The 18,136-nt window shown below is 37.7% G+C and overlaps 1 protein-coding gene across 2 annotated transcripts in view; it reads left to right on the forward strand.

Moving 5' to 3' along the window:
* Nucleotides 1–3,454: 3,454 nt before the first annotated feature.
* The window catches only part of LOC121413232 (transmembrane protein KIAA1109-like), a 119,742-nt gene continuing 105,060 nt past the window's right edge, over nt 3,455–18,136 (forward strand). For both annotated transcript variants that reach the window (XM_041605980.1, XM_041605988.1), the window contains exon 1: nt 3,455–3,538. The gene's annotated coding sequence lies outside the window, so the exon portion shown is untranslated. The remainder of the gene's footprint in view (nt 3,539–18,136) is intronic.

Consider the following 18,136-nt stretch of genomic DNA (forward strand, 5'->3'; position numbering starts at 1 on the left):
AAACTTGATGGATGCATGCATGTAAAACAGGCATCTTCAGAGTGTCATTGCTCAATTTAAAAACAGTTGGAAAAAAATCTTCAAAGTTCAAACCACGAACAACTGCAGTAAAACCACACATAGTGGGAGAGGATGAACAGAAGCAGTTATATTGACTCGTGGAGATGTGGTATACCTACATTTGGAACCTTATTATATTTATATAAACTCATTTTTGATGACTAACTCAAGCAAAATATTGCATTTTGCCATCATTTTACTCAAGGGTTCTCACTGTTTAGTGTAATAAACATGATTTTTTGTAAAGGTTATGCATGATGAAAATCTTACATAAATATAATGATCAGGTATTAATTGCAGGTTTGTATATTTTTTGTAATGTTTTGTGTATTCATCATTTTACGTTTGTATCATTCCATATGCTTGAATTTTGTTAACAAATCAAAATAGGAAAAATATAATTTATATGATTAGGTTGAACATTCAATCAACCATGCTTCCCATATTTCATTATTGTGTAAATGATCATTTGAAATGACAATTAAAAAATCAATGAATAAATTAAAGACTGCTTAGTTGTCTTTGTCAAGTATGGTTTTAAAGTAGGTGGTCTTACAGTGAGTTTTTTTTTGTGATGGAAGGGTGAGAGTTAAAGGGATTCTAACCAAGAAAAGGCAATGTAGACTATTGTAAAAAGTACAAAAATTGAAAGAGCTAATGATTTAGCCTGCATCATACATCCAATAATTGTCCCCATAGGCATATTTTGAATTATATCTGTAATGATAATTTATCAGGTTTTGGACAGGAGCTATGCAGACTAGCTACAGGGGATTATTTCATGGGGTGAATTTCAAATTTGATCTGAACCAATCAGGTGCGAGGATTTCAGTAGCTTAGAACAAATGGTCAGAGAAGCCCCAACTATTTATTACATGAAATGAATGATCCCAATGGGTGTATGATTGCACAAGCTGTATGAATGTTTGTTGTGCATGAGAGGACATTAAAATACATCATAGAAAAGCCACCTCAAGTCTAAAAAATACTGTTCTTAAAAAAAATTATTGAATTGAATTGAATTTATTTTCATACTTCAAGATAACAAAATAGTAACATAATGCAAGAAATACATTTGATTACATAGAAAATACAAAAGATAATGGCAGTAAATAAAGTATGAAGGAACCTGCATGAAAAGCAGAGCTTGTAATGTCTGCAGGTTCCTTAAAGTAATTATGAAGTTCGTAAGGACATCGGACGCTAAGAAAAATCACACTACAAAGGAAAAGCCAAAGATTAGCGGAAAATCACAGGGTAAAGAATTAGAGGGAAAATGGACAATGTGAAATACAGGAGGGGGGCATGAGCGAAGAATGAAAAAATTCAAAAACTACTTTAAAAAGGTACAAATCAAATACATTATATATATTCAGCTAGTGCGTCTTAATAGTGTCCATAACTGGACAAAAGAAATGATTTCAGTTTACATTTAAACATACTTAACGATAAACAGCTAGTTATTTCGTTTGGAAGATTATTCCAAAACCTTGGTCATTTGAATACAATTGTTCTTTGAGCAAATAACGTATGAGTACGTGGAAGGTGAAATGAGTCCCTTTGGCGGGTAGGATAAGAATGGATGAGGTTGTTTCTTTGAAACAAGGAAGAGAAAATTTCTGGTAGATCACCTTTAGAGAGTTGAAACATGATCGAATGTACCAAAATGAAATTCGTAAAGATCATGAATTTTCAGGATTTTATGTTTTAAATAAATAATGGATTTGTGTGTGCATAAAAGTCAGATTGGTTAATCAACTTCATTGCCCGCTTTTGTAATTTAGATAACATTTCTGATACAGTCTTGTTTGTATTACCCCCAGCCAATATACCATAATTTAATCGTGATGAAATGAGAGTCATATATAAGTTTAATAGTATATAATCAGGAAAAAAGAGGAAAAAGAGGAAAAAGAGGGGGAAGGAAAGAGAGGGGGAGTGAAAGAGAGGGGGAAGGAAAGAGAGAGAGGGGAAGGAAAGAGAGGGGGAAAGGGATATGGAGAGGGAAAGAGGACCATTGGCTGGGTCCACTGCCATACATTACAAGCTGGGCAACATGCTCGTTCACAGATTTTTTTAAAAGGACCCCAAACAAGTAATATCTCTTTGATCTCGGGATACCGTACAGGCGCGGATCCATGGGTCGAAGGAGCCTTGCCCCTATACCAAAAAATAAGGGGAAAGTGTAGAAAAGATAAGGAAAAGAGTGAGGAAGAGAAGGAAAAGAAAGGAAAAGGGGAAGAGCAGAGGAAAGGGAGAGGGGAACTGAGTCGGAAAAGGAAGGGGAAGGAGAGAGAGAGAGAGAAAATAAAAGAATAGAAAGGCGAGGGGAAGGGAAGGGGGAAGAGAGAAAAGAAGGGAAAGGGAAGAAGAGAAGGAAAAAAAGAGTGAAAAGAGAAAGCGAAGGAAAAGAAAAGGGGAGAGAGAAAGAATGGAAGGGAAAAGAGGAAGAGAAGAAAGAAAAGGAGAGAGCGTGCAGTGCAAATATGTTTTTAGGAGCATTAGAGAGCACTGGCCGGAAAATGAGCATACTTCTGTGCCCCCCCCCCCCCCCGCCGATCCAAAACACGAAGTAACGTGAATAAAGGAAGGTAGAATAAAACAAAGGAAATGGGCAAAGAAAATAAGGTGAAATAAATAACGGGAAAAATGATAAGAAAACCAAAGAGCATAAAAGTATCTCAGGGTGCAAATGACAAATTTTAGGGTTTTTTTATTAAATTAAAATTGTGAATCTATAGGAGCCTAAATACCCTTGCTTCCTCTTTTTACCAAAGTTGTGTATTTAGGAAAGGAAATAAGCGGAACTCTGGAACAGAAACGAAGAAAGGTCTATGATATAAAACTACACAAAAAATAATTATTAGTGAAGGTTTGAGAATACCCCCAAAAGATTAAGAAAGTTATCAGAATATTTTGATTTGTGATGTCACATGGGAGCAGCTGCCCCATATGTTATGTGGCCCTAATATCAAATGCAACAAATTAAGGACTGAAGTTGCATTCTTTCAGGATTTGATGTGAAATATCTTGTCTGTTGACATACTCAAGAAATAACCAAAACCGATGATAGTTTGAGAAAATTATATTTCGTTGATTTTTTTTCGTACTGTACGATGGTCATATAATATCACAAAACAAAACATAAAAATTCTGACATTTCCTTATTTTATCTCTGATGGATTTTCCTCAAACTTTCACCAAGATTTGCATTATTTTTCTGCTATTTTTACAACATTTTTTTTTGTCGGGGTTCCCTTATTTTGAAGGTTTCATTTTTTTTAAGACGCAGTGCGCTTGGCTGATTAGATCTAGGCATAGAGATGTATACTAATTATCTCTATGGATCTAGGCAATTAATTTTGAGGACACCGTAGGAATTTCGCGTACAAATTTTCTGCGGATCGATCGGGAGCTGTAAACAAAATTAAAACGATAGCTAATTCTCACGATTTCAGGCAGTTTTACGTGGAAATAGGTAAGAAGTAGTGCTGAGCTTATATCAAAATACTTTGATTGTTATTGAAATTGTTAATATGGATTTGTTCATATCTTTAGGCTGTTTGTTTTTCTTGCTTGTTTGTTTTTACGAACGATGTCGAGACTCTGTCAATTTATTTTGTGCGAAAAACGGAATGTGTGGGACTGAACTAAAATCAACGCTCTCCGGTTACTCCTCGCGGCTTGCCCCGCGGAGCTTCGTAACCCCGAGCCGTGGTCACTGCCCGTGGGCGTGGCCGAGGCCGGGCGCTAATGCAGTTTCGCACCGCCGGACGACATCGAGAGAATTTCCCCATCAAGAATTGTTTGCAAATGTCATAGCAAGTCTCTCAATCACATTTCAAAGTCGAATACTGATATGCCCACCACTTTTTATGATATCGTGTGAATGGGAATGGCTGTTTTGAGCTAAGCCGAGCGAAGGCTTAGGGGCAATTCCACAGGTTGGGACAAATCTGTAACGTGAGTAACCGACACATTCCAAAGATTTGCCAGGAGCATAATAGAATTTCCCAATTTTTGTTTTTATACAAAGGATAGTCAGACTGTGTACTTTGTTGTGATACGGAGATGTTTAGTTCCTATCAATAATAATGGAGTTACAGCTCCAAGTATGAGTCAAGGTGCCCTTATAAAAAAAATTGAATGGTATACCATTGACTACCATTTATCATACACCATTGATATACCATTGGAATACCATTCGCACAGCACCCACCATACACCAATGGTATACCATTCAAGCCTCAATGGTATACCATTCAAACTAATTTAAATAATTCGGACGTTACTATTACCATATTCATGAGCACCATTTACCATTCATATACCATTGATCAAACACCATTCACCATTGATCTACCATATGGCCACTATAGACAGGTTTACCATTGACCACCATTCACCATTCAGCCACCATTCACTGGCCTACCATTTACCATTCAGCCACCATTCACTGGACACCATTGGCCTACCAATTACCTTACACCATTCGCCTACCATTCAACATACACCATTCGTGTACCATTCACCATATACCATTCGTGTACCATTCACCATCCGCGTACCATTCATCGTATACCATTCGCGTACCATTCACTTTACACCATTCGCCGTACACCATTCGCGTACCATTCACCGCTCACCATACACCGTACACCATTCGCCGTACACCATTCGTGTACCATTCACTGCTCACCATACACCATTCAACTACCATTCGTCGTACACCACACACCGTTCACCATTGATTGACCATTCACTTTACACCATTCTACCATACACCGTATACCATTGACCTACCATTTACAGTGCACCATTGGCCTACCATACACCATTGAACTACTATTCACCGTACACCATAGGCTTACCATACACCATTGGCTTACCATACACTGTACACCATTGACCTACCATTTACCATACAACACTGTCATACACACTATACTATTAGTCAACCATTCAAATAACATCATTGGTCATACACTATAGACCACAAGTGTAAATTCAATGGTAGACCAATGGTTTACACTGAATGGTAGACAGTAGAACAACGATGTGCAATGTATAGTAGGCCAATAAAGTACAGTGAATGGTAGACCAATGGTGAACAGCATATCTCTGGGGTTAATGGTAGGCTTAATAATGGAATAAGTATACACAAGAAAAAAAATGAAAACAGTTACTTATTTCAAGAACGTCAATAAAATGTTTTTACTATAAGAAGTTTAAGTACAGCATAAATGGCACAGAGTATTCACAAGTATCATATCAATTTGTTGTGTACAAAAAACGCTCCTTTTATAAGGCATAGAAATGGGACGTTTAACGCACAGTCACTAATACGCGCCGCTGTCTTCGCATCGTGCAGGCAGTCTACGTGTATAGTGGCGGGCTGCTACATGCGGTGCAGGGGTGTTCAACTTACATATCGTGAGCGCACTCAGCTGCGTGTTTTCACTTCTTCTCCTTTCTCTCCTTTTCTTGTCATTTTTCCTCGCATTACTTGTTTTCATAAATTTCCCTCTCACTTTCCTTGTTTTCTCACTCCCTTCAGTTTTGTAACTCTTCTTGATCACTTGCATTCATTGGCACACCCCCGGTCAAAAATGGTACGGTCCTATCCAACATACACTCAAGTCGTCGCTGTACGAATAAATGAAAACGTGCAAAATTCTTCACGCGCTGCGTTGCCTAGCTATGCGTGTGTACTGTGTACACACAATGCCATCGGCTGAACCCGCCAAACTATAGTGACCAATTATTGCAAAAGCTTTTGCAAATGTGAAAAGTGACAGAGGTTTTTTTTATCCAATCAAAATAATTCTTAGGTATTCGCAATCTACAGCATTTTCTGCAAAATGTCTTTTTTTGATAGGGTCTATTGTGACGTATATATTTTTTTACAACAATGTGAAGTCGCACCAAACGTTTCGTTTCCTGCACTTGCCCATTGGCTCATGTACAAATGGATTTCCAAAATCATCAAGAAAGGTTCCAAAAACCTCAAAAGTGACAGAACTTAATTTGACTAAAATTAAATTAAAATCATATCATGTTCAAGGTGAGAATCTGCTCTATTCTATTCTGTTTTGATAGATCACCTTGTTGACGCGTTTGGGAGATATCTTAGCAAATCCGTCAAAAAAGGCGTATTTTTCTATTATTCTCCATAGGGAAATAATTTAACACGCTACGCACTGCAAAAAAGGAGCGCAAACAAATTGATATGAGACTTTATAATAAAGCACATAAGTTATTAATATATATGACTTAGCTACTCATTGATATCTATACTCTGTCAATCTTGTTATCTAAAAATAAACATGCATCAAGACAGAGTTTGATTGAAAAACACAACAAATGAAGACTAACATTTCCAAGAATAAACCTGTTCTCTCATATTGCTTTTTACATGGATTGAGTACTTGGCAAAACCACTGTTCTGCATACAAACCTGATACTTGTAATACAATAAACTTGATGTTAAATCTGTTATGTGTAATTGCTTTCAACGACATTAATACACATTTTTTACTAATAAGTTCAAGTACAAAAGAGTATTGACAGGTATGGCATAAAAGCACCATATTATGAATACATGTGACTGTGCGACTCCACAAGAGATCAATGATTGCACTCCACATAAATATTATGTTAATCTTCCTATAAACAAATTTACATGTAAGACAGAGTTTGGACAACAAACTAATGAACACCAAATTTCGAAGATTAAACTCAAAATGTGTGATAGCCTTCACATGGCCAAATGAATAAAGTGTACCACACCTAGAAGAAATGAAATATCCCCAAAAAGGGGGAAGATTTTACCCCCAAATTGGTCTCTTTTTTCTTTTCACCTAAAAAGATATATCAATGGCATGTTTCTACATAGAATTGTTAAAAGGTATTACCCGCCTAAGTATCCAGAATCCCGGATAACTGTAGAAACAGACGCGATGCGGTTTATTGATAAATTGCATCGCACAAAATACGGTTTCTCATAACCATCTCTCTGAGAGGTGGTTATTGCCATGTTAATCCATTTAAATTTTTTGTAAAAACATGGGGCAAAATAGCATACGTGTCTGGCTTAAGTGCGTGAACCAAGAAGTGCGATCTCACAGTATACATATATTCTGGCCGGTTTTTATCTCGCCAGCTGATCGCGAAACGTGTGTACCTGTTACAATGAGTGAGATCTACCATGAATTTTGAAAATTTTCCTAACGAGATGCAATTTTTGACATACCAAAATGCAATGTGAGGTTATAGGTTGAATTTTCCGATTTTCCGATTTCCGCCGTATTTGCGACGCGAAATGCAAGTTAATCAGATTATTCAGTCTGTAGAAAGAGGTTGGTTTAAGAACGATAAGGTTTTTCGAGTCCGGAAAAGATAAAACTGTTTTTAATGATTTAATGTACAAACACGCCAAAAGTTTATCATAAATACAATAATGATACATTAAGAAATAAATAATATATCACACATAGAAAAAAAAATATAATGAAAATAGGGAAAGAAAATTATTCAATTTGGAACACTAAAAAACAGAAGAAAAATAGAGACCTTTTTTGCAAAAAATATAGAAAATAATATATACAAGATACCCACTTATTTCTTTCTATTTTTGTTGTGTTAAATCAGATGAATAACTCAACTATGTGTGAGAAATAATATGATTATTGTCTTACACAGTAAATCAGTAGTCAATCATAAATTTTTACAACCGAGCTTGGACAAAATTTAAATTCATATAATACAAAAAATATATAAATTGTGATCTTGTATATTCATGAGGACTTGCAGAGAACAGTTTTACCAAAAAATAACTTTAATTCGTCAAAACTTTGTTAATCCTCAACAAATTTTTATGAAATTTTCAGTGTTTTTTGTTGTCTGATGTACACTTTGAATTATATCACATAGCTTTCAGTCTTGAGTACCTCTAGCCCTTCAATCAAATTGGTTGGACGACCGGTTACATTTTACATATAACATAGCTATAAGGAGAATGAAGGGGACCATAGAAAGAAAGCATGAGAAAAGGGGAGATTTTGGTAGGGAGAGAATGAATCAGAAAAGGATCATGCTGAAAATTTCATTAAAATCTGATAATAACAAAGTTATTGAATTTGAACAACATTTTGGTAAAAAATTACCCCAATGTACACATGATCGTCAGGAATATTTGTTAGGCTTATTCTATAAAATGAAATAATTATTTCATATTTTCATACATGTGTGTATGATATGTCCCAAGTATCATATCATTATTTCCAGCAATGCATATCTTCACATTAAAGGTAAAGTCCACCACAGAAAAGGTTGTTTTGAATCAAAAGAGAAAATCAGGCAAGCATCATGCAAAATATTTCATCTAAATCGGATGCAAAATAAGAAAGTCATGACATTTTGAAATTTCGCCTATTTTTCACAAAATAGTTATATACACAATTTACCCACATGCATATGAGAGAATCGATGATGTCCCTCACTTTTTGTTTTGGTTTTCATTGTTTGAATTGTACAATATTTCAATTTTTACAGATTTGACAATAAAAAAATCAAAATAAAACTTTATTTCATAGGACAATGAGGAGAAAATTATAATATTTCATATTTAAAAAACAAAGAAAAGTGAATGAGTGATGTCATCAGTTCCCTCATTTGCATACCGACCTGGATGTGCATGTAACTATTAAGTGAAATTGAGCGAAACTTTAAAATGTCATGCCTTTCTTATTTTTCATCCGATTTTTATGTTTGATTTTTCTCTTTTTAATCAAATCAACTTTTTTGTTAGGGTGGACATGTCTTTGAAATAAAATTTCACTCCATTTTTTATAGTTCTCGGAGGACAAAATGTAAATTAGCGCGACTTCTTGTAATAAAATACAAGTGGGGATATGACATCAGCTGGTTAGTGGTTCTGACTCTCACCTTCCAAACAGAGGGTCATGAATTTGAGTCCTAGCCATAGTGTTTTCCTTCAGCCCGAAATTCATCCACACTGTGCATCACTAGACCCAGATGAAGTGAATGGGTACCCGGCAGGATTAATTCCTTGAAGCTGTAATAAGAAATATTGGATGATAACAATGCAAAGGACAGTATGTTAGCTAAGGGTTCAAAATATGAATGCTTGTCGTGTGTGTAAGCTTTCTTTAGAAGTTCATATATTTTTTTATATATCGAGAAATTTGCAGTATACTCTACCATTCAATTGAATGATACCAATTAACAAATATCAACAAAACATTTGGTAAAATATGATAAATAAATTAATGTTTAACCATAGATGGGTAGACAATAACCTATCTAATGGGAGGTTGCCCCAATGATGAAAAATACCACAACAAATGAATACCTGGGGACAAATTGTCCACCCTTCCCCCCTCAGCCAACATACTGATATTTTTTCTGGGGGGGGTGTCAGAAAAGACTTGTGCTCCTCTAAATAGGGATGACATTTGTCCTTTCTCAGGATTTTTTACCATTCCTGACAAGGTTTTTTTTCCAGCTATGCCACTGCAGGAATACAATCTGTTTTATCTCATGAAGCTTTGCAATTTTTTCTACTGAAGAAAATTCTTACACACCTACCTTTCATAAACTCCAATTGTTTCTTGTACATGGCACGTTTTCTGTGTTCAACACCCGTCGTGTCATTCCCAGATAAGGCTGGACCATCTACCTTATCATCCAGTGTATCCGTCGTCCAAACTTTGAAAATGAAATAAAATCAATTTGAGTGTTGTAAAATCTGCATGTATGTGCAGATACAAGCAAAAATAGAATACTAATATAGTAATAGAAAAAGAATGATCTTAGAACTTTAATGTTAAAGATATTTTTCATGGATCTCTGATTACCAGCCCAGAATTCAGGATAAAAATAATGAAATGTGATAGTATTCAGCGTAGTTCAGACAAGGCTGTATTATAACTGTGCATGCTTTATACTAGTAAAAGCTAGGTCATCTGAAATCAAATGTCTATAGCAGCAATTTTCAAGAGGGTAATCGATGACATAAATTCCATTTTTCTGGTATTGACAACCGCAGAAGCAGATCCAAGAGGGCACATTTGACCTGTGCCCCCACCTTGAGAGCAATAGTCGATGTGTTTGATAAAAATGTGGCTTTCTTACACAAGTGTCCCCCCCCTTCGAAAGTTACAGCAAATATTTATATTAAAAATATTGTCTCATACAAGAGGATCTCTTTTTTGGTTTGCTTGTTATTTAAAGTTGCCTTGGGAAAATGTGCCCCACTACCCCCTTTGAGAAATCATGGATCTGTTCATGGACAATCATATGCCAGTGGATGGACTCCAGACGTTTTTAGGCAAGTTTTGATCAGTAAATAAATAAAAACAGATAAAATGTGATCACAGGACAAACTTAACTTTAAAAAAGGATAAAATTTACTTTAAAAAATTGATATGCCTAGCCCCATGAAAGGATCTAAGAATACCCTCCCGCACTAATGCAGTTTCACACCAGCCAACTCACAGTGAACAATTGTGTACAACGGATAGCGGAGCGTGAACGTAGTGGTCGTGTACATTTTTGCTTATTACATGACGTCATCCAGCCACTGCCGAGAACCAATTTATGAATGAAAATATAGTAAGCATGCGCAGTGCAAGCCTTTTGTTTCCCCACACAGAATTCCACCAAAACAAGTGTGCAATTCTCTATCACCTCGTACCAAAATCGACCTAGAATTTCACTTTCGCATATTTTATATGAATTATGAAAGGTATTCTCGGAGGATCTATTTTCTCACCGATACCGCACAGGTAAGAGATTTTCGATTACTTTTTGCTTTTCCGTCAAAATCTTACAAATTAGCGTCTATATGTCATCGTGTTCGTTGGAATTTGTAGAGTCTATCGCAACGTGCACAAAGTCAATTGGCTTCCTGGTTTCAGAGCGTCGCGTGAATATGCATGAAATTGCAGAGTTTCGATAATTTTTGATCGATACCGGAGCGATCCGATTACGAACCAAGACCATTTACCGCGTACACATCATGACCGGATATCGTTATCGCTATCGATACTTCCGCACGCAGTCCGAAGGAATTATTTTTCGGACCACGTGATCATGACGTGATCTGCGCGATTGACCAATCAGCAGTCTTCGAATCGCTGTGCGGAGACAATCTATCCGTTGTACACAGTCTATGGACAATTTGCCGTTGTGGTGTACAGTGTAGCTAAGTTATAGACCTGCGTAGCCTTTATCATTTTTTAAACTTTAGGACCCATGTTTCACCTCCATTTTATCTCATTTCAATACCAACATCTATCAACAACAAATTATAGGCCTAATTTCAAAGCAATATTTGTCGGCAAGTTTTCAATTTCAGTGAATTAACGTGTGCAGTAACGGTCTATTTCACAATTAAAACTTTGACAGTCTTGACATTAGCATTAACAAATCATTCATTCATGAATTCAATGTAGGCCTATTCAGAGATGGTTTTTGTAAAACATTGACAATAAACATCAGGCAATATGAGCGAATTACTATTCACTGCTCGCCGAGCTAAACTCTGCCAATACAAAGCATAAAAACCATAAGCACTCCCTATCGTCAAAGCCACGTCCCGGCCCGTAGAGCAGCGGCCAGCGCCAACGGGGCAGTGACGGTGGCAGTGCAGTGGTCGTGCATGTCGTGGCAGTACAACGACATCTAACATTTTGAGACAATTTGAGAAATAAATCAAAGAAAATTGTTATAGAACTTACTGTTTAGCCTTCTACAAATGACTTTGAAGTCGCTGTCCGAATCTGACCCGTGTTCCTTTAGTTTTTGATGAATTATCGACGGACTTATCAACAGCAAAACGGTAGTAGGCCTACCGGTAGATCGAGTTTTCTTTTTCAAATATTGCACTTGGCGGTTAGACGTTCGCGCGTGCGTGCGAGAACAATACGTATTTATAATAGAGCTACCTGGCAAGCAGCCAAGCGGCCCTGCTCGCCAACACATATGGGGGGGGGATAAATTATGACCAAATCTGGGGGAGGGGACTTCTTCGCCAAGATAAATACACATCCCGATATGGGTGGGGGGTGAATCAAACCCAAATCAGGGGTGTCTTCTTTTTCCTCTCGATTGGTTCGTGGTTGGAAACCATGATGGCGTGAGATCAATTTTTGCCACTGTTTCCCTTGGATCTTGGAATCTATGAAAAAAAGTTTTCGATCCCTTCATTTTTTTCCTTTTCTTTTCTCTTCTTTTCGTTTCTCCTCTGCCTTTTTCTTTTCTTGTTTTTTTCCCTTTATATGTAGATTTTTTACTCATTCCTCTTCCCTTTCAATTTGCTTTTGTTTTGATTGAAATAGAGATTTCATTCAGTATATTTCTTTTCTGTTACATTGTACTATACCCTGTATGGCGGCAGGGGAATTTTGATAGGGGTGGGGGAGCAAGACAATATGGATAAATCATTTCAATCAAGTAATGACCGTCCTATAGAATAGCTCTCCTCTTTATGAACGCCGTCCGTGAGAAAGAATAATTAGGGCCTAAAAATAGAATTAGAATTTTGAAAATATCATTTGTAAAAAAAAGAGAGGAATAATTCATGATTGGAAGCAGCTATAAGGTACAAATGGGTTCGGAGGGGGCTTTGGACGTTGCAGACTGACCATATCAGGGTTTGCGGATGGGAATTTGATATAGGTTGGGGGACCAAGACAACCAGTGAATTCATTTTGAGCAAAATATGGGCCGCGGGCATTGCAAGAAACTTTCAATCGAACGAAAATCAATTTCACACTCCAAAATCAATTGAAAGTCATACTTTTCATTGCAAACTTGCAACTGATTTATTGTTTCTTCCATCAAAAAAATCCAAATTGATATGTTTTAGATAAATTAATGTATATAACCTATAAATTTGTATCTTGGGATTAATTGCAAATATCTAAGTTTGGAACACTCCAGATATAGTTCTCTTCATAAAAAGCGGCCATAAATAAGCAAAATGATTATAAATTAAATAGAATAAAACTTTGAAAATAAAAATATGAAGAACGTAGTTTAAAATAAAAACGAACAGTATACCGTACGATAGAGGAGCTACATTCATGCCGTTCATTAATTTTGACTACCAAGAAACAAAAAGCGAAAGGAAACAAATTAGGGAAAAAGAGAGGATGGTGATCAATGTACAATTTTCTATTTAGCACGATACGCATCTTCTTCATGCTCCCTATAAAACGTGCATGTTTGAATTTCAAGATTTTAATGGTAAATGATTACAGGGAACTTTCGGGAGCGGCTGTGAAATAATTTGTCCGTTGGTATTAAGGTACAATTAAAACCCTTTTTTCTCAAATAAGATTTCATTGACCGATTGATTTCGATTTTGCACCCATTGCATCAGATTTAAATTTAGAAGGTAATATGTACAATCGTAAAATATACAAATTTATAGTATTGTATTATAACCACTGGATCAATTATATTTAAACACATATAGACATTTTACTTAATAAGGACAAAGACAATTTAAAAGAATGCAAGAGACCATGTTTACCATCATGAGCGATTACACTTGATTAGGGGAAGCTGCTCGCATAAAAGTCACGACTCAAAAATTTTATTAACTCTAAATACTTTTAAATCTTTGATATATTTTCTTTAAATCTTCGAAATTATGTTATTGGGTAATGCAATTGGGCATACCATTCTCCATTAACACAAATGACATTCATTAGGCACACACCACTAAACCACTATGGCATTACAATTATCCAACAACTATCCAATGATTATACCACTAGGCACATACTACTAAGACACAATATTGGGCATATGGTATACCATTGATACCAATCATATCATTAGGCATATGCCACTGAGACTATTGGATATCACTGAGACACCATTGAGTATATGGTATACCATTCACCATACCAGTCATACCACTATAGCGGCACATACTACTGAGACACTATTGAATATCACTGAGACAACATTGTATACCACTGAGACACCATTGGGTGTATGGTATACCATTCATCATACCATTATAGAGGCACATACTACTGAGACACCATTGAATACCACTGAGACACCATTGTATACCACTGAGACACCATTGGGTGTATGGTATACCATTCATCATACCATTATAGAGGCACATACTACTGAGACACCATTGACCACCACTGAGAACCATTGTATACCACTGAGACACAATTGTATACCACTGAGACACCATTGGGTGTATGGTATACCATTCATCATACCATTATAGAGGCACATACTACTGAGACACCATTGAATACCACTGAGACACCATTGTACACCACTGAGACACCACTGGGTGTATGGTATACCAGTCAAACCATTAGAGGCACATAGTACTGAGACACTATTGAATACCACTGAGACACCATTGGGTGTATGGTATACCATTCATCATACCATTATAGAGGCACATACTACTGAGACACCATTGAATACCACTGAGACACCATTGTACACCACTGAGACACCATTGGGTGTATGGTATACCAGTCAAACCATTAGAGGCACATACTACTGAGACACCATTGACCACCACTGAGACACCATTGTATACCACTGAGACACCATTGTATACCACTGAGACACCATTGGGTGTATGGTATACCATTCATCATACCATTATAGAGGCACATACTACTGAGACACCATTGAATACCACTGAGACACCATTGTACACCACTGAGACACCATTGGGTGTATGGTATACCAGTCAAACCATTAGAGGCACATACTACTGAGACACCATTGACCACCACTGAGACACCATTGTATACCACTGAGACACCATTGTATACCACTGAGACACCATTGTACACCACTGAGACACCATTGGGTGTATGGTATACCAGTCAAACCATTAGAGGCACATACTACTGAGACACTATTGAATACCACTGAGACACCATTGGGTGTATGGTATACCAATTATACTATTACAGGCACATACTACTGATACACCATTGAATACCACTGAGACACCATTGTATACCACTGAGACACCATTGGGTGTATGGTATACTATTCATCATACCAATCATACCATTACAAGCACATACCACTGAGACACCATTGAATACCACTGAGACACCGTTGGGTGTATGGTATACCATTCATCATACTAATCATACCATTAGACACATACCACTGAGACACCATTGGGTATATGGTATACCATTTACCATTGAATAAACTACCAATTACCATTAAGAACTTACCATTGAAACACCACTTAAATACCATTCGCGTACCATTTACCATTCAGACCACCATTCAACTACCATTCGGCACCATTCAAATACCATTGGCGATTTTTATAAGGGTGTCTCCCAATGTAACGTGAGTAACCGTGGAATAGCCCTTAGGCCTTAGCCTTAAAAAAAGATGTCATGTAATGATGTAGCATCAATATCATGCCATGCCATGGCATCAATCTTTAAAAATGACAATATCACCTCGGCTTCAGGCGATGGCTCGTGTAGGCTCCACAGCCTCCACTCCACTACCACTACCCTCCGCTGCACCTAACCGAACCATCGGGCGGTAAATACCGGTACTCGCTCTAAATAACCAGTGACAAACTGCACTGTCATTAGACATTACTCTGTCACTTTTTCTTCTTCTTCCAGTAGTGTGCATAAACCTCCACGGAGTATCGTCGCACAACAGTTGGTTGTCTATCGGCTAATTAAACGTGTTGCTCGTAGCAAAGCTCGATGAAAATAAGTCCAAAAACGAACGCATATACACTATATACAAATTGTTCTCATATTTTGAGTTAGTTTAAGACGACATCTCTGACTCGTGTCTTGAAGATGTCGATCGATGGTGAGATGACCACATTTTCAGGTAGACCGTTCCACAAACGGATGGTGTTTGGGAAGAACGTATCCTTCAGTAGTGATGTGCGTGATCGTGGGATTAGAAATCTCTTGCTGTGGCCTCTGGTTGGAGTGTTGAGCGGTACCAACTGGTCGTCGGGGATGTCAATCAGATGGTTGGTGATTCGGTACATCATAGTAAGCTTTGACACTGCTCTACGATGTTGCAGGGTCTTCCACTGAAGCGCATCAATCATGGTTGTGACGCTACATCGTCTTGAGTAATTGTTCATCACATAGCGAGCTGCACTCCGTTGCACAGATTCTGCCTTGGAAATGGCTTTGCTGGTGTGGGGATCCCACACACAACTTGCGTACTCCACGATAGGCCGAACAAGTGTGTTGTAACAGGCAGCTTTGGTTTCCTTGGAGCATGACTTACCGGGCAAGTTTCTCCTTAAGAAGCCAAGTGTCTTCATTCCCTTTTTGGTAATGTTGTCAATGTGTCTGTCAAAGGAGAGATCACTCGAAATCTCAACGCCCAAGTACTTGGCAGATTCAACAGGCTTTAGTTCAGTTCCATGGACTGTATATGTATGGCTATGTCGGTCTTTTTTCTTCCGTTTGGAGACATGAAGAACCTGGCATTTCCCGGGATGAAATTCCATTAGCCATTTCCTTTCCCATTCTTGTAGTGCATTTAGATCTTGTTGCAGCTGAACTGCATCATCATGGCTGTTGATGGCCCTATACACCATGGTATCGTCGGCAAAGAGCTTGACATTGGTGCCATCGGAGACACAGTTGGGAAGGTCGTTGATGTAGACCAGGAAAAGGAGCGGCCCAAGTACACTGCCCTGGGGTACACCTGAGGTTACTGGTGCAATGTCGGAACTTTCCCCGTCAATTACTACACGCTGAGTACGGCCATGAAGGAAATTTCTGATCCACGTCAAGAGGCTGCCGGAGAGACCGTAGTACTCTAGCTTACGTAAAAGATGAGGATGGGGCACCTTGTCAAAAGCCTTGGCAAAGTCAAGCAGAATCACATCAGTCTGGACACATGCGTCGATGTTGCGAGCAAGGTCGTCCACGGTTAGGATCAGCTGGGACTCACAAGATCTTGCCTTCGTGAAGCCATGTTGCACATCAGTGAGAATCTTATGAACATCAAGATGGCCCATTATGGTGCTGTGGATGATATGCTCTAGGATCTTACAGCATATGATGGTCAAAGAGATCGGGCGGTAGTTGGATGGTAAACTCTTGTCCCCTTTCTTATAGATGGGTGTTACATTAGCAGATTTGGTAAAAAAGGCAACACATCATGTAAAAAAAATAACCCAGGACTCATTTGTGTAATACGAGGCGTATATATGCTCTCCAAAATAGGTAGACTGGGGTCGCAATAGCACTCAAAATAAAAGGGGAGAATATAAATTATGCACTAACCTTGATTATATGGTTGAATGTCTATCGTGAGACCCACGATAGACTTTCATCCATAAATCGAGGTAAGTGCATAATTTAATTTTCCCCTTTTATTTAGAGTGCAATTGCAACCCCATTTATGGAGAGCATATGTCCACCTAGTATTACACGGACAAAACGGGCCGGAGCTCCCTGGGTTAGTAAAAAAAATAGACTAATATTAGCTTCAGTTGTTTCGCTGAACTCTTCTTTACTCTGCCCACCAATACATAGACTAGGCACTTTGGAAGTATTATGTAATCATGCAGCTGGAACACACACTCCATTCACCCAACGTGTACATTGTACGAGTATACAATCTCAATGGGGGACAGGCCAGCTCTCCAGTAGCATGCATTTCCCCTCTCCATCTTGCGCTGAGAGAATCAGCTTGTGACGACATGCTCTTTTCTATGCAACATTTTTTAGTGCTCTGATTGGTCAAATTCTGTAATTCATGAATAATTCATGAAATGAAAGGACAATTGACAACATTGAGAAAACTCTTGGCAGGTAGACACAGCTAAATCGATAACTGGTAGAACGAAATGTAATCTTTGACCTATGATTTGACATACATGTAGTTAAACAACTTGGATTTTGAAGCCAGTTTACACAAAAACATCGATCAGTCATCATTAAAATCATACTTGCAATAAAATTCAACAATTAGAACACTGTCAAATATTGGTTCGAAGCATACATTACAAATACGGCTTTCAAGCACTTTT

This window comes from Lytechinus variegatus, chromosome 1 (genome assembly GCF_018143015.1).
Source record: "Lytechinus variegatus isolate NC3 chromosome 1, Lvar_3.0, whole genome shotgun sequence".
Lineage (NCBI taxonomy): Eukaryota > Metazoa > Echinodermata > Echinoidea > Temnopleuroida > Toxopneustidae > Lytechinus > Lytechinus variegatus.